The 20,839-nt window shown below is 39.6% G+C and overlaps 1 long non-coding RNA gene across 1 annotated transcript in view; it reads left to right on the top strand.

Moving 5' to 3' along the window:
- Positions 1–20,536, top strand: part of LOC136366327 (uncharacterized) — a 178,993-nt gene extending 158,457 nt beyond the window's left edge. The window contains exon 3 of the long non-coding RNA XR_010744513.1: positions 20,482–20,536. This is a non-coding gene — a long non-coding RNA (uncharacterized lncRNA). The remainder of the gene's footprint in view (positions 1–20,481) is intronic.
- The last annotated feature ends 303 nt before the right edge of the window (positions 20,537–20,839 follow it).

Genomic DNA, 20,839 nt, shown 5'->3' with positions numbered 1-20,839 from the left:
GTGAAAGAACAAGCTAAACAACTGGAATGTTATTACTACATTTTTCAGTATTTTTTGGCTAAAACTTAACTTGAACTACACAGATAAAATGCTCTGATCATTTTAAATATTTATCTTGGTGTGTGAAGAAACCAAAGTTAGAAAAGAGATTTGGCTTTTTGGTTGGGGCTTTGTTGTGGGATCTTTTTTGTTTGTTTGTTTTGGTTTGCCTTTTTTTTTTTTTTTACTAGCTGAAGGCAATTATATCTTTATTGACCCTCTGCGTTCACCCCCTCCTTCAATGTCAGGTACTTGCTTATTATTATCAACATGACATCTCCTTTCTTTGAAAGGTTGTCCGTCACACTTTGAATCACCTCTCTCCATGGTTACATTTTCTAATCAGTTCACATGATTGAGCCTACATCAAGTGATGCTTTACTTAATTCCTTTCCGTTTGTGTGGTGTGATTCTTGGAGGGACTCTCGTCAAAATTTTGGAGGGCCCTGTCAGTTTGAAAAGAACATGACCTTTAAATTGTATCAGTATGTTTGCTGGTGCATAAGGGAAAGGAAAAGGTTTGTAGTGATGGAAAACCACTCTAAAAATGAAAAGTAATTCTCTCAGAAGCAACATGCATAGGAAGTTAATTTGTTTATATTTAACTGATTTTAAAAAAAGGCAGAACAAGGGGCTCATATTCTTTGAGCAATAAGTGGTCTGAACAGTGTCCTTAAATTTGGCTTAGAAAATGTTATCTATTGTTCTTGCTTTCCTGCATTTATAATAATGGATAAAAGTAGAAATATTCAAATGCGACAGAATAAAGGTGTAATTCTTTGAAATTATCAAAGCTGTTACTTTGCTGCATTTTCATAACTGTATCTGTGGCCATGCTATAATTAGTAATTGACAATGCTAATTATTGTACAGTCTGTCACTGACTAAAGTGGCAGAGTTAGATTTTATGTGGGTATAAATATGCATACATTTATGTGTGCGTGAGAGGATACTTCAGGTTAACACAGAATTTTGCATTGTGAATGCAGGCAGTCTGAAAACAAGGAAAATCTGGAATGCCTAATGTGGATAGTTGAGGAATATAATACAGATTCATGCTGGTGGAGCTGAGTAATGCTGGGAACATAATAAAGTTTTGTAACCTTTATTAAGTATACAAACTGTAAGATGATCAATTACCCTGCATAACTGAATCAGGGACATTGACTGTTCTTATCTCCTTTACTCTATGCTTTGAGGTAAACTACTCTCAAGTACCTTTTACAAATGTCAAAATGTGTAGTTTCACTGAAGCTGTTGAAGTCTGGTTTGCCATGTATTTATATGTTATTGTCACTTGATGTCCAGAGCCGTTTGTCCTCTAGCTTTTTTCCCCTATATTTGGAGTGGTTTTAATCCCACCACTGCAGATTGTTTGATATCATACAAGGTCTTCTGAAAGTGTTACCATGGATTTTTCTTTTCTTTGTGGTTATGGCATGCTCAAAGATTGTGTAGGAACTTGATTATCTTTGAACTTTTCTCCCTTCTGTCAGCTTTGTTGAAATGAACCTGTATAATAAGAAGTTACAGGGTGGAGATGTGCAGGTAGATGGGGTGTGAGCACACAGAATCGCTGCAGTGAAGGTGTTTGTGCTGCTCCCTTGTCACCCGAAGCCCCCTGCCACTCTCTTCAAATCTAATAGTGTTCTCACTGAACCCTAGGAAAGATCTTGGCTTTCCTGTCAAAGACCTTGTTTTCTGATACTGGATCTCATTCTTCAGGAAATCGACCCTACTCGAGTCAAGCTGACAAAATCCAAGTTGACAGAGCTCTTGTTTTGGGTGTGGCTGGAAAGAGGTGAACAGGTTAATCTTTATTGTGAATTTGTGTTTATACAGCACTGTGTCAGAGTCAAATTCTGATCTTTGTTCTCTGATTTTCAGCTTAAGGAGTAGAAAAATGGATCCCAGAAGTTAATCGCTTTCTTTTTTTTCCACTCTTCCCAAGAAGTGTCCCAGTGTCACTCGAGCTCCAGGCTCGAATACTGGCAGACTCTGCCCCTTTAACACAGTGTCTGTGGGCTGGTTCTGGGCCTTGAGAGCAGAGTGCTCACCTCCCAAATCTGCCCTGCCTCAGTTTAATTATTTGGCATGTTTCATTTGCCACTAATGATAGTGGCAAAGCCGTGGCTGTTTGCATCTAAAATTAAGACTGTTCACAGAGTTCAGGTATGTAGGTTTTTGCTGAGTTAAGGTGTGCCAAGTTTTGAGCTGGAGTTGTGTAGTTCATGATACACAAATTGCAGGTGGAAATGATGCTTGGCAATTGCACACACACTATGAAACATTACATTTCCCCGTGCAAATTTTGGAATGATTTAGTTTGTGGATTTTGGAGACTAAAGGAGATCAAGGCAGCTGTAGCTGGGGTACAGGCATGCAACATTATCTGCATTTCATAGAGGCATTTTGTGCAGGATTTTATTTTAGCATTTTGTGCTAATTCGTGTTTCATGATTCATTCATACGTTTAACCCGTTAATGCAATTCTAACCTTTCCCTGATTGCTCAGATAAAAGCGTTTTCTCTGTGTCTCAGAGAGTATGAAATAAGGTGGCAGAATGATAAATACCAATAGCAGGTTTCTGGGTTGGTAGCAATATTCAGTAGCATATAACGTGTCTTTCACTTACACAAAGAAAGGTCATACATTTTCATCTGTGACGTGCCATCCTTGGCTGAGACATGAACTTCACAAATGTGTGAAGCCACTATATTCAACAGTTGTTTTCTTCTGGGCCATAACCTCTAGGTTTTAGTCACTCTAACTTGATGGACAAATGATGTTTGGCATCTCCTACTGGAAATCCCTCTTTTGATAGGCTGCTCTGCTTTTTAGGACATGTGAAACCTCAGAAATCCTGCCAGTCATATTCTCTGTTTGAAAACAAAAGCAAAAGCATCACAAATTAAATATTGGAAATTAGGCCTTGACTGCAACAAAGGACTTTTTTCATACCAGAGGTGAGCTAGAAACACTTACATGGTATTATGCTTTTTAGAAGAGCAAATATAACACAATTTCTGTGCAGCCTTAAAATGCTAATACGTGTTTTTCTTTGTGCTTCCTTTTTTTCCTTAGGAAGTTGATAATAGAAATTGTGCATCACTTCAGGGTCTTGTGGCATGACCTCAAAACATTTGTTTATTTATTTATTTACTTCTCCTCCTTCCTCCCCTCTTCCCCCTCCTTTTTGACTCCTGCTCTGGCTAATTGCTCTCCTCATTCCCTTGAAAGAATAAAATTGTGTGTTTTAGCACATTCCATTTTCTACAAGCTAAGGGCCTCCCAGTGTAATGTTTTTCTCACTTTCCCTCTTATGGATATGGGAAAAATAATTTCATATCTTGAATTGTCTAACACACAGAGTAATAGCCTATGTTCCTGCAGCCTTATCAACTTGATTGGAATTTCCCACATGGAGCAAATGCAGAGCTGAACCCCTAAGGAGCATCATGGGGACCAGATCCCAGAGTTCCAACCTGCTCCTTGCTTAATCACAGGCAGTATTCATTCAAAAGTCTCTCTTAAATTAATTGAGAGAGCATTGCCTGAGAGGGGTTGAAAGATTGGGATCATTCTGAACAGCAGTGTAGTTGTGCTATACTGTTAAAGGATGCCATGCCTTAAATATACTGGAAGTCATAAACACGGCATTATAATAAATTACAAAGCAGACTTTTGGAAGATTTGTTCTACCTTTCACAAAATGCTAATGTTTATTTTGCCTTCATTTCATCACATTGTCTTTCATTTAAAAATTACAGCTTTACTACAGTGAGCTAATTTCATAATACTGTATTAACTTAATATTATATAAATTATGTTTGTCAGATTTGGGCATTGTTGTAGATGTATAAAGCCCAAATTTACTACCAAAGCTCTCCAAACACATGTATTCATAATTTGCAACAATGAACCATATGCCACAATATAGTATTAAGGAATTACACATTCTAATGCCAGGCACAAATCCTGCTGCTCTTTCTGCAACTCTTCTAGGTACAAATAGAAACAATATATTTCTGGCCTTTTTTTTCCCCACTACTAGCAATTATGAGCAAAAAATGTTACAGTGTGGGAATATTTTAGCCACCTGCACTTTGTTGTCTGACTAATTTTTTTAGCTGCGTGTTGCCTTTGAACATTATTGAAAATATGCGGGGATTGCAGCAGTTCCTGGGTGTATTTTCTCTGCAGACTATTATAACTTTAGGCCTGGAAGGAAAAGGTAATAGAAATTGGCACAAGGAATATTACAGGGTAGGGAGAGCTACAGCTTTCTTTTAGTGGAGAATGGGAGCGCTCCTGCCTAAGAGGTTTAATTGCAGCTGCCTGCAGTTTTGCATGTGGTGCTTTCCACTTGCAAGGTGTAAGGTTCTGCAGTGTAACCTGGCTTATTCTCTCCATTCAAACAAAGAGCAGAAATGCGCTCTGTAAAGGGAAAGGGAGAGCTTGTGCAATTGTGGAACATCTATAGGTTTTTAAACACACACTGTCTAATCAGCCTCTGACAGATCCATTGTAAATCAAAGGTCTGGTAAGTGGGGATGCCAGAAATGTTTGATCTCATTCCAAGCCTTGAAACAACTTGCTTATTTTTTCTGCAGTTTGGCTCCTCACTAAAATAAAACATTGAGAGATGAATGTTCTGACAGGTCATTGTGTGTCAAACTGTCACTCTGTAATGGTTACATATTTCAGCTGGATTGAGGTGGTGGTGGTTGGGGGAGGTCTGAGAGAAAGAGAAAAAGAGGGAGAGAAAGAGACAAAGAATAACAAGATTTCTGCTCCTTCTTATGGCTGATCTTCATTTAAACCAAACACTTGTCATGTTCAGGGGAAGTTTTATAAATTTTTAATGATGTTGCGTACAACTGGTGCTTTGAAATTTGCTGTACTTTAATTTTTTCTTCGTTAGCAAAGGTTCGCTAATGCATTGAAGTGCTAAGAGCGTGTCCTAGGGATGCCATGATAATTGTGTTGTTAATAATATTGTGGCACTAGTAATGTTCTCCTGGTAATCAAGCCATGAGATTTTTTTTTAATATATTCAGTTATTACACTGCATCTCGTACAAATCATGTCAATTACAATTGCCAGTCTATGACAGTTAAAATAATTGTATACGTTTTCCAGAATTTTCTATTGGCTTGGCTAATCAAGCTAAAAAAAAAAAAAAATCAACACATTATTTGCATTAATTTTGTTTCTAGTCTATTTCTACTCCTAAATCATTTGTCCATCTACTTCAAAAGGCGGAACAGTAAGTATTTTAATAATAAATATACAAGCGTATTCATACTGTAACATAATATAGGCATACTTCTGTGATAGTAACACAGGAGATTTCCTAATATTAATCTGTGTGTGTGTGTAGAGATATATTTGCTAAGATTATGCTCATGTAGATAGGGTGTGTGTACTCTATCAGAGATTTATAAAGATAGATATTCAGAGGTGTTAATTTTCATGGGTTTGGTGCATCTGTGTGCACACCTATGCAAGGATGCCAGCCTGTCTGTAGACATTGATATTTTATACCTTGCTTAGAGATGATTTTGTGTGTGCTATTGCATTTGAATATCTATTTACATTTTAAAAAAATCAATTAAAGAGTTGCTGCCTGAAAGAGGGAGCAAGTTTGGTGTCCAAACATTAGCTTTCTTTGACGCTGGCATCTCCTGTCTAATGCAGTCGCTTTGTTTCTTGGAAAACAAGAGACAAACAGCAAAAACTGGCTCAGCATTCTGTCACCAGAGCAGGAAACATCCCATTGTGTGGTTGAGTACCATGTCCTGGTGGGGAGGGGGAAACTCGAGCTTATTTTTTCTATGATAGATTTAATTTTATTTTTCCTCCTTTTTCTTTCATTTGTTTATTTTCTAAATTATTATTTTTCAAGACAGTGGGAACACATTGCACTCTCACTCCAAACTGTGGAACTATTGTTTCTTCCACAAGAGGTTGTATTTTTCAGGGTATATTTACAATAGCTACTAAATGAACACAACAGGGGTGCAGAGGAAACAGGGAGTCAGCGTATGGATTGCAAAAATATACAGAATGATAATATAATTTCCTTTCTCAGGGAGGTACAGCATGCTGGAGGAGTGGTGAAAATGAAACAGCAGAGGTGGATCAGTAGTACATGAGCACTAACCAAGTACAGCCAGGGGTAGTATATGAGAGGGAATAACAAGTAAGGGATGTAGTAATTACACGAGGCTGAATAACGAGTAGGCATGGAAGCATTTGAGAAATAACAAGTCAGCTGGCAGTGGTATTTGAGGAATGACAAGTGAACATGACAGTATTATTTGAGGAATAATAAGTGAGCTTGGTGATATTATTTGGAGAATAACAAGAAACCAGGGGTGCTTTCTCTAGGCACTTTCCCCCGCTGTTATCTTGTGAAGGAGGTGCACAAAAGAGTAAGTGGTCACAGGTTGCAAGGGTCAAGGAAACAAAATGTTTTTTTATGCAATAAGCTTCTACTAAACATGGCCTGAACAAATCATCCCTCAAAATGTAGAATTTATTCCTCAACTTTGCCTGGAGGTAAAAGTGAAAAGAACAGATTTTTATTTTTTTTCCCCCACTCCTCTGGCCCTGTGAGTCCTGACCATAGAGAATGAATGGCTTTAGAACTGTACCCAGACAGAAAAATCAATGCTTCATATCAGGAGGCTTCAGGGGTTAGACTCCCATGTTCATGTCAACAAGGCTATTGGTTTTCTTAATACTCCAAAGTTATCGTTTCCCCGCTGCAGGAACCTTCCACTGTGACTTGTGTGGTCACAGCTTAACAAAAGCACTTTCCCTTGGCCAACCACCAATTGGCAAAATGGCAAAAAAATTAATTGTTGGTGAGGTCTATATTTTTCCAAGCTATGCCATTAACAAGCACATGGAAGTTAGCATTTGCTGGTGGGATTTGCTCTATAGAATTATGCAGGTTTGTTTATGCTATGGGGGTCACGACAGTTTCACTGGTACCGTGATTCATGCTTTGAGCAAAACCATTACTGGGATAAAAATTAATAAGTATTGGAAAACTGGAATTAAAGAAGGTGGGATTTTCTTCCTCCCCCTCCTCTCTGCCTTGGCTGGATGTTCCTGATTTTTGTGTGGAAAGGCCTCTGCTTCCTCCAGGCTTGGTCATGTCACTGTTTTAATCTGAATGGGTCGGTTTGTTCTGCAGTCATCACTTCTGTGTTAATCACTTCTCCCTTGTCAAGAAAGTCTTACAGTTTGTCAATAGAATTATGTTACATGAGGTTAAAATCATGTTGCTTCAAATAATGCTTTTTGTCATCACAATGTAGTAAATGGACTACCTGAAAATGAGACCCTCTTTGAATCTTTGTCAATTTAATTAGTGCAACAACTATATTTGGCTTCCTGGGCAGGAAAAAGCCAACCTTATGAGCTTTAGGAGGAAAATCTGGCTACTGTAGAGTTCCAGTATCATCCTGGTGTGCATATAGAAAGCTAAGAGACTTAAATGTTGCATCAGGTTAGAGGGGCACTTTGTGGTCTGGTTAATTTGATGGCTTCCCCCTCCTCCAACCCCCCTTTAAGTATGTTACTGATGCTTTTTTTTTTGTTTTCCCTGATTCTTTTTTCTTTTCCTGTGCTGTCTTTAGTGACACAGTGCTAACACTGAAAATGCTGGCGGCTACAGTGAGCATTGCTCACCCAGAGCAATCGGATGAAAAGGCAGTGCAGATGTAATTTGTTTTCAATGGCTGTTTCAAAAGAATAATTGTGGTGACATTGTGGGATCAATATTATAGATTTTTGTTTTCAAGTACACTGTATGTGTGGTGCTAAGGGGAGGCAGGAAATATAACACTGCAGCCTGAATACAATAAAAATGGATTGAGGTCTGTGGGTATTGTCGGCTGGTAGCCATCATGGGTTTGGAACATCATTGGTGGGATTACAGTGCCTGTCCTCTGGGCTGGGATTTCATTGTGAGTGCACACACACATTTGCTGCAGTTTTCCTCCTCAGCTCCTTTAGGGACCTGCTCAGTGCACTTGTATAAAGTCCCTGTGAAGGAGGCTGTGCAGGCTGCCGTGGCTCTCACCTCTAACAAGTGGCAGGATTTGCAGGCTGGGGGTTGAAGTTTGCTGCCACGTCCCCTAATCTGCCACACCACCCACAGTGTACTCCAGCAGAACCTGGGTGGGGAGGGGTGCATGGCACACCTGTGTGAGCATTTCAATTCTCCTCCTGCTCCCCATCTCTCTAGGCCACCATGCTAGATAAAACTTCTTTAAGGCACCTGAGAGAGAGAGAGAAAGAACACCTCCAGGGAGCAGCCTGCTGATAGAACCTACTTCTAACAATATGGTGAGTGTCATTTTAAAATACCATGAGAAATATGATGTGGTGATCAAGGACTTCCTGCTTTAAGGGTTTCATGTATCAGGGTAACTAGACAAAAAATGTAGTTCCCAGGGTGAAAATTATATTAACAAAGAATTAGTAATAAAGCTGAATAAATGTAATGAGATGTGAAAGAGAGTGCATAGCACATTTTTTTTCTGTCTTTCATAATTAGGCCCTGAAAGAAATGGAAATTCAGACAAAACACCTTCCTCATTACCAATTTAAATATTACAAGTTAAAATGCATTGTTATTGGACAGCTGATTGTTTTGTTTTTTTTATTCAAGAGGTAAAGATGCTGCCTTTGGTTCAGGTTGCTGTCTTAGAGGAATTGATTTTGCAGAATGGTTTTGGCTGATTTTCCTTTCAGCTGAGATAAAATTTCAAATTTTCTCTCTGCCAGATTCTCCCCTTTCTTTCTTGGCTGAAATGATAGTTACCCAAACTCTGCTGACAGTCTGTGCACTACAGGGGTGGCCCAGAATCATCCTTTGTTATTCTCACAAGCCATTTATCATATTTATTAAATCACATAGATTCCTACCATAAGTTGGAAAAACAGTATGTGCTTAATTTGGACCAATTAATTCCACAACAAATACACTCTCTCTTGGCCTCTTTTATAAACCAGAACATCAAACAGCTGTTCTCTCATCCCAGAAAAACTAGTATGTAACATTTTTAGTCAGCTTTTACTAGTGAGTATTGGATGAAACAAGATAGCAGACACTTACAGGGGTCTGTTTCGAACAGTAAATCCTGGTAATTTATTAATGACTCGAAGCATATAAAAGTAACTCTATTTCATGGAGTTTTTAGATTTTTATAAATCTTCAGACTAACAGTCAGTAATGTCCAGTTCCTTTCTATGTCTCAGTGTTATGTTACAGGGCATAGAACTCCTTTCTAATACCAAAATATTACATATTTCTGTTTGAAAAACAAAATATGCAGAACAACATTGTGCTCTGAGGGCAGTTTCAAAGCTCCAATGTGGGCTGCAGAACAAAAGCTACTCTTGCACTGTCTGCTGTGGCTGTCCAGTCATCCCACATTTGCCATGGCATGAACACCTATCCCAAGGATCTCTCTCTCTTATTTATGTGCTGGTGGGTTTTGTCAGAGGCTGAAGAAGCCAGGTGACACTGTGTGTTTGCAGGTTATCCTAAGAGAAATGCTCACACAGGCCTGATGAGAATTTGGAGAATAGCACTGAGCAGCTCACGAGTGCACTCTGATGTGCCCTGTGGGGGCTTCAGGGGCTCCACTCTGGGTCTGTTACAGAACCTTTTCTGTTTTACCTCTCTGTGTCTCTCTCTGGTTCCTGCCCCACGATTAGAGGAGGTGACACACGTCTGGGAGTGACACCATCAGCATCTGTGGATTGTTTGTAACTGGTGCAGCTTTGAGCTGATGTGACTTCAAATTGTACCTGATTAATGCGGATGTGCTTCCAAAACAGAGGCGTGGACTGCAGCTGTGGGTTTGCTGTGCTGCTGCTTTAGGTGCTCTCTTGTAATTTTGAAAAGATTATGAAATGCTGTGCAAAGCCTTGAACTTAGAAAAGATAAAGGTTTAGCCAGCTACTGCAGAGCCTGTAGGAGCAAGTGGGTGTAGCCTTTCCCATGTTGGCTTTGAATGGCTTTTGGGTTTGTCTTTTTTGTTTTTGCAATCTCTGAGAGCAAAGGCTGTTTCAAAGTGGCCCTGGGGTGTGTGTGAATGGTTTACAAGAGGTGGGGGAGTCAGAAATATGGCTCACAATAGTTCTCTCTTCATGCTGGCTGAGAGAGACAGGCCTGGAAAAATGGGGTTATCCAGGCTGCCTCTCCCTAAAGGGGAGGAGGCAGCAAAGCAGGACATGGCACTCTAAAGCTGCTCCCTCAGTTCCATGCCCTGATTATGATTAGTCAGAATGTGACTGGGTCTATTGACCATGGTGTCAAACCCAGATGTTGTCTTTGTATTGGAATTTGGTAATGGTTTGGTGCTCTAAAAATTTGCCACTACAGTGCTCCAGCTTTTATTGTAAAACAATTGAGGTCTCTGAGGTGCTGCAATAGTGGGATGGGTGGGAAGGGCAGCAAAACCTTGTGTTTGAAGATTTCTTCCTCACTGGTAACCAGGAGAACCTGGAATGGGTTTAAGTGTGTGATATCTTTGTACTGATTGTACTATTTCTGCCTGTGAAATCTGGCATCTAGGATCCTCACAGAGACCTATGTTGCAATGAGCCTTTATCCATTTTGTCTAAAAGCCTTGTCTGGTTTTGCTCTCCCAATCCCTTGCTTCTCCTGCCCTTCCCCTTTTCGTTTAGTGTCCTTCACCATCACAATTTCTTTAGTAAACCCCAAAGTAGCTTGAAGCAAAGCTGACACACAGTAACTAAAAATCCTCACCTTGCCTCTTCTGCCTTTTGGAAAATAAAATAATACAATACAGAAAAAACAATCCCTCCCCCAGTGCAATTTCTACAGACGTTTTCCATGAAATATATCTTTCAGGAGTTACCTGGTGTCTGTGCAGGGACATAGGTAGAGCACCTGAGTTTGGGAGTCAAATCTGGATTTACAGAACAGCATGGAGACCAAGTAAATGGCTTTATAACTGGAAAGTGTCAAGCAGTTACTATCTGCGGACTAGTAACAAATTTGAGATTAATGCAAAGGGTTAATATTTTGTCACTTACTTTTTTGTCCTTTATGTCCTTTCAGTTTTTACCACACCTTTGAAAAGGTGTGTCAAAAACTGAAAGCTGCACATACACCAAAAACTGCATTTCTTTACTTCCGTGTCTGTGGTTAATTAACCTTAATATATATCTATATTATATATTTTTAGATTAATTTCTGCTGATTCTTTAGAATGAAATAAATAAATGGTCTTTGCCTAGCTAATCTTAGGTCTGTTCTCTCCAAAATAGGGTTATCTTATTTTTCATGGAATAAAGGTAAATATATAAAATATATATACAATTGCATAACCAAAATATGTGTGTAATTTTAGTTTCTTTTGAAATATCAGTTTTGTGAGTTTTAAACTAATGCAGCATTGACCATTTCATTTTAAATTCATGTATTTGAGCACAAAGTATTTCCAGAGTCAACTTTGAGAATCTCTCATCTTGCCATTTGCTGATGCTCTAAATATTTTTTTATTTCTATATTTATTTAATTATTTTTCTGTGATAAAATGCTAGCTGACATCAAATGAATTTAATAGCATAAAATTTTGAGGCAAAATTTGGCCTACAAACAAGAATATATGTGTCTGTATTGAATAATTTCATAGGTGTTGCTAGTCTTCATTAACTGCAAAACAAATTGTTCCTAAATTGTTGTTTTTAAAGGCTGGTCACAGGTGGGGAAAATTTGGTTGAGAGTGCATTGGCTTCTCTCAAGTACTTTGCCTGAACATGAAAATCCATTATTTGATATTTATTTTTTTAAAGTAATCTGACTTGTTGTCTGAGAAATTCTCCTTGGAAAAAGGCAGTTCCTTTCAGCTCCTGGCTGTGGGTCTGGAGCAAGGGATCACCAGCTTAAAGGAAAGGAAGATAAGGATATCACCTGCTCTCGCTGTATTTCTCAAAATTCCTTGTTGCGAAAATTATGCCATGTGAAAAGAAAGGATTTGTATGGATTTTTCTCTTGCATGGTTAAGACAAATTTGTGCTGGATGTCACTGGCAGAGAGATTAGGAGCTTAAGATGACCTTGATGGCCACAGCAGGTGCGTGTTCTTCTCTTTCCTTGAAGCTTGTATGAGAGGAGGAAGTTCCAGCACAGGCACTGCATCAGCTGATAGAATATGTGGGGTAATCCAACAGCTACAGCTGTGCCCCAACAAAACAAATAAAGGATTTGGAGAGTCACCCAGCTATAGAAAAATTGAGTGCTTACCATCACAGGAAATAGACTTTCATAGTTATTTTTCATGGCCAATGTTACTTTTTGAGAGTCATCATATTTTATGAAAACTTTTATTAGCATTTCCGAATGACCTTACCCCCATTGTGTTTTTATCAGTCCCAAGAGCCATAACCTTTTTAAAATATTTTTTGTCATTATAAACACAATAAAGTAAGCTGTCTTGCACATAGATTTGTAGATCTCATTAGAGATACTTTTAAAAAAGGTACTCCATCTCCTGGGAAGATAATGACAAGTAGTAATCTTGGCATGCAAAGTTTTCAGAGAGGAACAGTTTGTTGAAATAGATTGTTTAATCTTTCCCAAATTGTTTTGGAGTGGATGTACTTTTTAATTGCACTTTTGCACAGCATTATGACTCGAGTGGGGGGAAAAACACAGACGTCTGAAAACAAATGTTGTGGCAGTATCAGTTAGATGGTATTCCAGGTGAAAAAAATTGCCAAGTATTTGCTTAAGATTTCGAGTGTTATCAAAGTCAAACAAGAAAAATGGCAGTTTTAAAACTCATTAAAGTTAACATTTGTCTGTATTGTAAATGAGGTATATTCCCTAGGGTAGTTAACAGCTTTGGTGGCACGAGATGGGGATAATTTTTCAGATGTACTGTTTCCAGTGGGGCAGTGTCCTAAGGCTTTGCTTTAAATGGCCTTTTTATGCAGCAGGATAATGGGCAGTTTGTGCTTTGCTAAACCAGCCCTCTTTTGTTAGGAAGGTTACAGTCAGAGCACTTACAATTTGTCAGAGGAAATGCAGAACATCTCTACAGGAGTCTGTTTAAGAGGACATCATTTCTCGATAAGCTCTTGCTTAGGTCAACATGCAGCTCTGCTCTCACTATTCCCCTGTTGCTTCTGCCACACGGGAATGCTCTGATTTATTGGGATTGCACAAGTCGTGTCCTCCGCCTGACTGAAGCCACAATGTGGAAATTTTCTCTGCCCTCCCCCTTTCCAAAAGGAAATGGAGAAGGTTACTTTAAAGGCTTCTCTAAGTATTTCTGAGGGGACAATGAAAGGAAATACCCATATGCTGCACGGGATCTTTGTGGCACAGCTGCGTGCTAGAAATACGTCAGGACTATCGTCCTTCTAGAAAGTGTGCTGGTCGAGAGGGTTGACTGAATGTATTATCAAACTACTCTAAAATGCTTGTGATGATGTGCAAAGGCAGAACAAGATGATTATGAAGCTAGTGAATGTGATATGAAAACATCCAGTGACTAATGGCATTAGAGTTGTGGTTTTTTTTTTTGGTTTTTTTTTTTTTTTTTTTTTTTTTTACCAGAGCATACAAAACCCCCAAATACCATCAGAAAAATAGAGAAATCTAAGTGGGTTTCAGTGATGGGTACTTCAAATGTATGTCCTGTCAACTTTTTAATTATATTTAAAATTGTGGACACACTTATCCTGTGGTACTGGCTTAATGAACAACGATTCCTTAGTCAAATCTGTTTTAAAAAACTCTGTGCAATCCAGTGTTGTGTTAATTTCCCGTCTGATAAAGGTGCTAATACTCTGTCATTCAGGCCTCTATTACTAAGAAATTTTTGGTTTGTTTCAGCATTGTGATATTTTAAACTCAATGCAGCCAAGGACATTTTTAATGAAAAGAAAAGAAGCGATGAAAAGCCTTAGTAATTTTGTGTTTGATGCCAATTGTAATATGAGAAGTGCAGAAAATAGTTTGAAGGGGTCAAAGCTATCTGTCTTTATTGTTTTTCTTTTTTTCTGCTGTAGCAGAGAATTTAACTGTCTGCAGGCATTTAAGCCCAGAATATTCTACCTTCTCTGCAAAGAGATAAAACATTAGAGTTTCTCTTAAAAGACAGCTTGGGTGGCTGTGAATTACCTTCCCTGGAACTGAAGTAACTCCATTATTCTGATTTGCAGTAACTAATTCCTTATGGTTTCTTTTCCCCACTTTTCAAACTGCTGTTTAGCCCCCTTACTTCACCTCTGCCTTTCTCTGTAGGTCTTCTGAAGATGCTCAGGGGAAGTTGTGGTTTGGTTTTTTTTGGTATGTGAGTAGAAGTTAGTGTAGGCTTCATGGATTTGGATGAGCCATGAAAAGACCTTTACATCCTTGTAACGTTTTGTGGTTGATTCTCCAAGGTCTGGAATGATCAAACGAAGCAGACGAGGTAGTCTTGGAGTTGGTAGCAGGGTAAAATAAAGAAGAATCACTAAATGTGACTTGTTCTATCTGCTGTCAGTAAAGAAACATTTCTGCAAGTGGTGCCACTGCTGAACCTGAAAATCATGGAGGACATTAGTTACCCACAAGAGGACAGGCAATCTGTGAGCAATCTGCTTGAGCAGAACAGGGCTGGGGAGGAGAATGCTGCACCATGGGCTGTGTACTGAGTGGGTATTTCCAGCCCAGGACTGTGTGCAGTGATTAACAGCAGAAGGACCTTCTGCTGGCACTGCAGAGTGGTGTGGCTGCACTTCAGTTTGATATATATAGGTAGCTAAATCAGGATGATTAGACTGTGCAAATTAAACTGATGTAACATCATATAAGCATTGCCTGGAGAAGAAAGAATTTGATTTTTCAGAAATACTGGATACTTACAGAGTTCAGCTGCCTAAGGATTGCTTTGAAAAAATTGCATCTTTGGTGTGGAGCCTTTGCTTAGCCAATGACAAGAACTGATTTTGGTAAAGAACAACAACAACAAAAAGAATTTATAAGAAATTATGAGAAGTAGAGAAAAATAATATTTAGAATCAGGCAAATTCTATGAAATAGAATAAGAACACACAGCAGCTAATATCCAGAGTAAAATTCCCTTTATTGAAGTAGATGTAGCATTTTTGTTCAAGTGTTACATGAACATTTAGGAAATTTATAATATCTTTGGAAATTTGTCACTCTAAAGTCACGGCTTCACGTTCAGTTATTTTTAGTTTACTGTCACATACAAAATTATTCTGATGGCCACTATTAATTTTCTAGAGTATTGCAAAAAGCACTATTTGCACTCCTTATGAAAAGCCTTAAAGGCAAGAAATTGTACAAGTATTTACTTTCCCCCAGAAATCAGCTCTTGAGGCTTCAGTTAGGAAACTAACATTTTCATATACCATCTACATCTGTAAGATTGTAGTTTCCACTTCCATTAGGAGTATCTAAGGTGTGGTGTGGTGTTTGTTTTTTCTTTTTTTTTTTTTTTTTTTCCCTGTACTTTTGGTATGGAAATGTTTCAGATTCATATTACTCTTAGGTCATCAAGGTAAAAGATACGGGCTTACCCCATTTAAAATTAATTAATGAATTGTTAACTCTGGATCTAAGTACGATATTAAATTGACTCCATCCTTTTTTGTGTCATATCATGTCCTTTTTGCAGAATCAGCCAGTACTTTAGTATCTGTTCTTTAATAATGCATCTCAGCCTCCAGGAGTTGTGAAAGACAAATTTCTTCCTTGTCTTCAGAAATTCAGTGAGACTAAACCTTTTATTGAGAGCTTTCTGGTAGCCCCCTTTTTACATGGCCTGAGTAGATGACTGTCTTTTCAGGACAATTAAACTGAAAATAATGCAGATTTCAGCAAACAATAGCCGATTCTACCTCCTATTTTCTGCTTATTTCATCTTTTAGGACTGTGTTTCATGAAATTTGGCAATCTTTCAGATTTACTATGCCTTCATTACTGGGTATATTTGTAGGCCATAAAGAATCTTCTCTCTGCCCAAAAGGACATTGAAGACAAGGAAAGGAGCAGTAGAAGTGCCTTTACTGAGAGGTGACATGAACTCTAGCTGCTCTAAATGAAAGCTGGAGTCTGGTCAGTGGTACAGAGCAGCTTCAGGGCGCTGGGCTCAGCCTCCACCAAATGTGCTCTATGTTCAGGCTTGGTGCATTGTACACAGTGTGGAGAGGGGCGCTAGAAGACATCTTAGATGCACACACAGAGAAATGACAAGTGTTAGTGCCCGAATCATTTAATTTCAAAGGAACAGCCCCATCTGTACGACTCGTGGAACCCCGAAATATACACAGAGTATTTAAGGATTCTGCTTTAGTAAAAATAGTAACAAAAGAGAAGAACGTGTAAAAAAAAAAAAAAAGTTTAACTCAGTTTAACAGCACTGGAAATAAAGCTGAAGAAGGAAATGGGCAAGCAGAAGGTGTCAGATCACTCGTGATCACACGAGCGGCGTAAACACTTTGTAAAATTTTGCTTTTGGTGGCGTATAGCGTATTCTCATGAGCTCCTGAGGGTTGTTCGAAGCAGGCACTGCTGCTCATCCCCGGGAGGAGAGGGAGAGTCATTCCCTCTGTGCCCCTGGCGGAGCCTGTGTCCCCGCGCCGCGGCCGGGAATGCCGCACGGAGCCCTGAGCGCCGCTCCCGCCTGACACACCGCATATGCCGGGATGGTGGGTGGCGGGGGGAGAGCTGGCACGGCCCAGCGCTGTGTCCCCGTGCCAGGGCAGTCAGCTGTTGGCTGCTTCAGCCTCAGTTCTGATTCATCTCTCCTTCCTGAGCGGCGCGAAGAGGCGAGATCCTCACGGAAGAGCCGCCTCTTGGAGTGTGTGAGAGTGCAGTCTAGAGGAGACTCTGAGACTTGTGCTTTGAAACTCTGTTTTGAATACTGATTTTAATATATTTAGAATAACCCCCAAACTCGAGACTTTCTAGAACCGCCGTGCAGCAGCGATTTTTATGGAAATAATAGAGCTGTTTGCCCTTGTTAGGTTTTTTAGATATACACACGCACGGGAAAACACTACACCAGAAGATTCAAGTAGGCAAATCAAAGCAGAAACAAAAAAAACTTATTTTCTCTGTTAATAACGTTGCTTGTTAAACAGAAGTTGGCATAGAATCCTGGTGTGAAATTGCCAAGAAAAGATTGTTAATTTGGCATGAGCTTTAAGTCGTTTCATTCAGTATCACATGAAAACGAGTAGAATTATACGTGTGTTTGTACTGTGCACTGCTAGTGAAAAGGAGGATTTGCAACACAAGGAAAATAGGTGTGCACCATCAGGGGGAGTTCATGTTCGTTTGACAGCCCCAGGACTTGGCAAACAAATGCAGCAAACTTGGAGGCAAGCAGCAGAGAAAACATCCTGCAATGTTTTGCTGGAAGAGGCAAAATAGAGCAGAATCAATCATCTTTTCAATGAGAGTTTGAGGTGACTTGGGCCCAGCTCTCAGCTCTGCAGAGGACTTGTACACCTTTCTCTACTATTTGCAGAAGACTTTCCTTCCAGCAGGATTGGGGCAGGGCTGCTCTTTTACAATCGAGCATCTGCTGGGGCTGATTTACCCTCTGTGGAGTTGCAGAGGCTGCTGCAGAGGGAGTGGTCCTCCTTGCCTGGGGGCAATCGTGTCTGTTCCTCATGCATCAAACTGTTCTTGTCAGCTTTAACAGTCAGCTCAACAAAGCTGCAAAACTGGAGAAAGGGGAGGGAAACACCCTCCAACAGCAGAGTTATTAATTGACTTTTTGCCTTGTAATGCTGTAAGTATCTAGAGGTATTTGTCTTGCTTATTTTTTTCATCCAAATATCTAAATTTTCTTTTCTTTGTGCCTGTCTGTGGATGAAAGAGAACCCCAGTGGCAATAGTGTAGAGTTTCTGCTCAGTTCAGCTTGAATGTGTACATTCAATACCAGAAAAAACATGGAAAAAAATCTTGATTCCATTGAAATCAGTTTGATTTTTCAGTGCTGGATTTGTTTGGACCAAGATTTTAGCTGAGGATAGCTAGAGGTAGGATCTTTTTTGCAATGGATTCCTAGTGCTGAAATATCTTTCTGAACACCTGGATTAAGTACCTGGGTTAAGACTACTGATAGCACAGGAGTTTGCAGCAGCAATGGATGGCAACAATACAAGACATCCAAATTAAAATAAAATCAAAAAAATAATGAAAGGACTGCATTACTCATATTGTTCCTGATGTGACAGGTCATCTTCAGTCTGCAGAGCAGTGAAACAGTTCTGCAAGGGCACCTCTGGCTTTGGGGCAAGTCTCTTCCTCCTGCAGGTCCTTGCTGGTGGAAGCTTCCATTCTCCTGCACTGTTGGCCCCCTTACCTTCTTTGTCCTGGTGGGGGAGGTTTTGGCTGTGGGCTGGGCATCCACCGCAGGCTGTGCTTGCAATGAGCTGTCTAATTCCTCCTCAGCCTTTCTGATGTTGTGCAGCCTTCTCACCACCTCCTGCAGCTCAGCCACCTGCTGCCAGGCCCTTCCCTTCTGCAGACGAAGGTCCAGGCTCTCCCTGCATCCACTCCCTTCAACATCTCACTGGGAGTACTGGCCATTGCCAGGGTGGATGGTGCTCTTAAATGGTACTGCACTTGAATTATTCTTAGTTCACAATCAAATGCATTAATTTAAAAATAAAATTCTTCCATTGGTAATGAAGTGGAACAGCTGCAGAACAAATTTTTGTTTTGTCACATGTGTGACAACTGGTGGTGAAGGAGCAGAGAGGAGAATTGGAAATGATAGTCCCCTAAACCACTCCAAAAGGATTTATTAAACAATGTCAGTCAGAGCCAGAAAGTGGAGTAATAAGAGCTGTGGTTTTGTATAAGAGGAAAATTCTGTTGGTGTAAGAGTCGTTGCTTTTTTCTGAAGTGTTTGAAACATGATGAGACTGGAGTCTAGTTTTGGGTAAAGAGAAATCAACAGTTTGTACAAAAAGTGTTCTGAAGATATGAAGAAATACTAAGTGTTTTTGTTTAAATTATTTTTGAGGGTGGAAGCAGTACAGCAAAGGCAGATGGTATTCTTGAACCTAATTTTGTGTTAGGAATCCTTTTTGTATGTCCCTGCAGACTGGCAATAGTGGCATCCAGGCTAGAAATACCGAGTGAGATAATAGAATTGTTTAGGAGAGACTTGTGCTTGCCTTTCTGTGTGTGGGTTGGGCTGAGATTCTGTATCTCCTTTATTTTGTTCATTACCTTGTTCTGTGCTGCACACAGTGAGAGCAGTGAGTTATGAGGCACAGGACTGAAGGGGAAGATGAAGATAGCCTTCTTGTCCCACAAGAAGTGGGAGGTGAAGCAGCAGAGACAGGAAGACTGATTCAGGAAGATAACGCAGTAGCTTACAGCATGGGGGACAAGAGAGCTCCTTAGAGGGAAAAAAAAACTGACAAAATTTCACAGCAGGCACTGGTGGGAGATGAGAATCCAAGGGAAACATCATGCCATGAGAGAAGCAAGCTTTCATTGATCACAACGTGCCGGGATGTCTCCATGAACGCACTGTCTAGGAAACCATTAACAGTGGTGAGGAGGAATAGGATATCTGACAACTTTTTGTCTTGTTTTAAGAGGTAGACATTAAAAATACATCTAATGTATGGGACACAAAGAATGTAAATAATGCTATTAAACTTCTGGTAGATGTGAATCTCCAGGGATGTTTATATCTGCTTTTGAAGGAAGCTGGAAAACACTAGATTATGTTTAATTCAGGCTTAATTCATCCTTTTATTTTGTTCTGTTTAAAGGAATGTATGCAGAATTATTAAGTTGTTCAAAATAAGCCCAAAATAGAGGACTGAGTTTTATAAACATTTTACATATTTGTGTTTAATTTGTTGAAAATAGGATAAAATCTGCTCTCATTTGGCATCCCGAATACAAATATTAGGAACCCAATCCCCTGATGCAGTATAATTTTTATCGGTACAATTTAACAGTCTTCCAAAATATATTGTGCACACTTTAATTTTACAATAACGAATTTTTTTCAGTATCGAAAAATAAATCACATGTTTGTCTTCATACCTTATGAACTGAGCTGCTGTGTGTTGGCTTCTGTGCACATCTGCATTCACTGCAGAAGAAAAAGAAAACGAAGTTCCACCAACACAGTTTGATTTCGAAATACATCTATTTACCTGGCTCAAAAAGTTTGGTTAGGAGATCACAGCGCATGGAGGGTCTTTTCCCTCTAAAATATAAACCTTCTATCTCCCATCGCAGGAGTGTTAAGTGCAGAGCTTTTAAGTTGAGAAAATATGCAGTTCATGTGAAAGGTTTGATAGCACTATATACCCACCAAAAGCTTAAATGTGCCTGACTGGTTTTATGGGGGACAGTAAATTAGTCTTTCCTTTACCTCTGACAGGTGAGCAGCAGCTCTTGCATGACCAGTGGCTCTCACCACACGTCGCTTCCACACAGGTGAGGCTTTTCCCTTTCAAAATGATGACTGGTAAGAAAAACAAGATGTCTTTGCTGGTTATAAATTTAACTCTTCTATGATTAGTCTGGGCCAATTAGGACACCCCTGGGGTTCAGACTATGGCTCAAGTACAAGCTTGAAAGCCTGATTAGCTGAGGTCTCCTGATACTTGTTCTTGGTAGTAAATGCTGGCACATATAGTATTGATTTTCATTTAGATATCTTAATGTTTCCAGACAATCCTAGCAGATGTGGGCTGAACTCAGATCTACGAGAGTGCTGGGCTGCAATCTGCAAGCAT

Source organism: Sylvia atricapilla, chromosome 12 (assembly GCF_009819655.1).
Source record: "Sylvia atricapilla isolate bSylAtr1 chromosome 12, bSylAtr1.pri, whole genome shotgun sequence".
Taxonomy (NCBI): Eukaryota; Metazoa; Chordata; class Aves; order Passeriformes; family Sylviidae; genus Sylvia; species Sylvia atricapilla.
The sequence above is the reverse complement of the archived record's forward strand: the minus strand, read 5'-3'. Positions and strand labels throughout refer to the sequence as shown.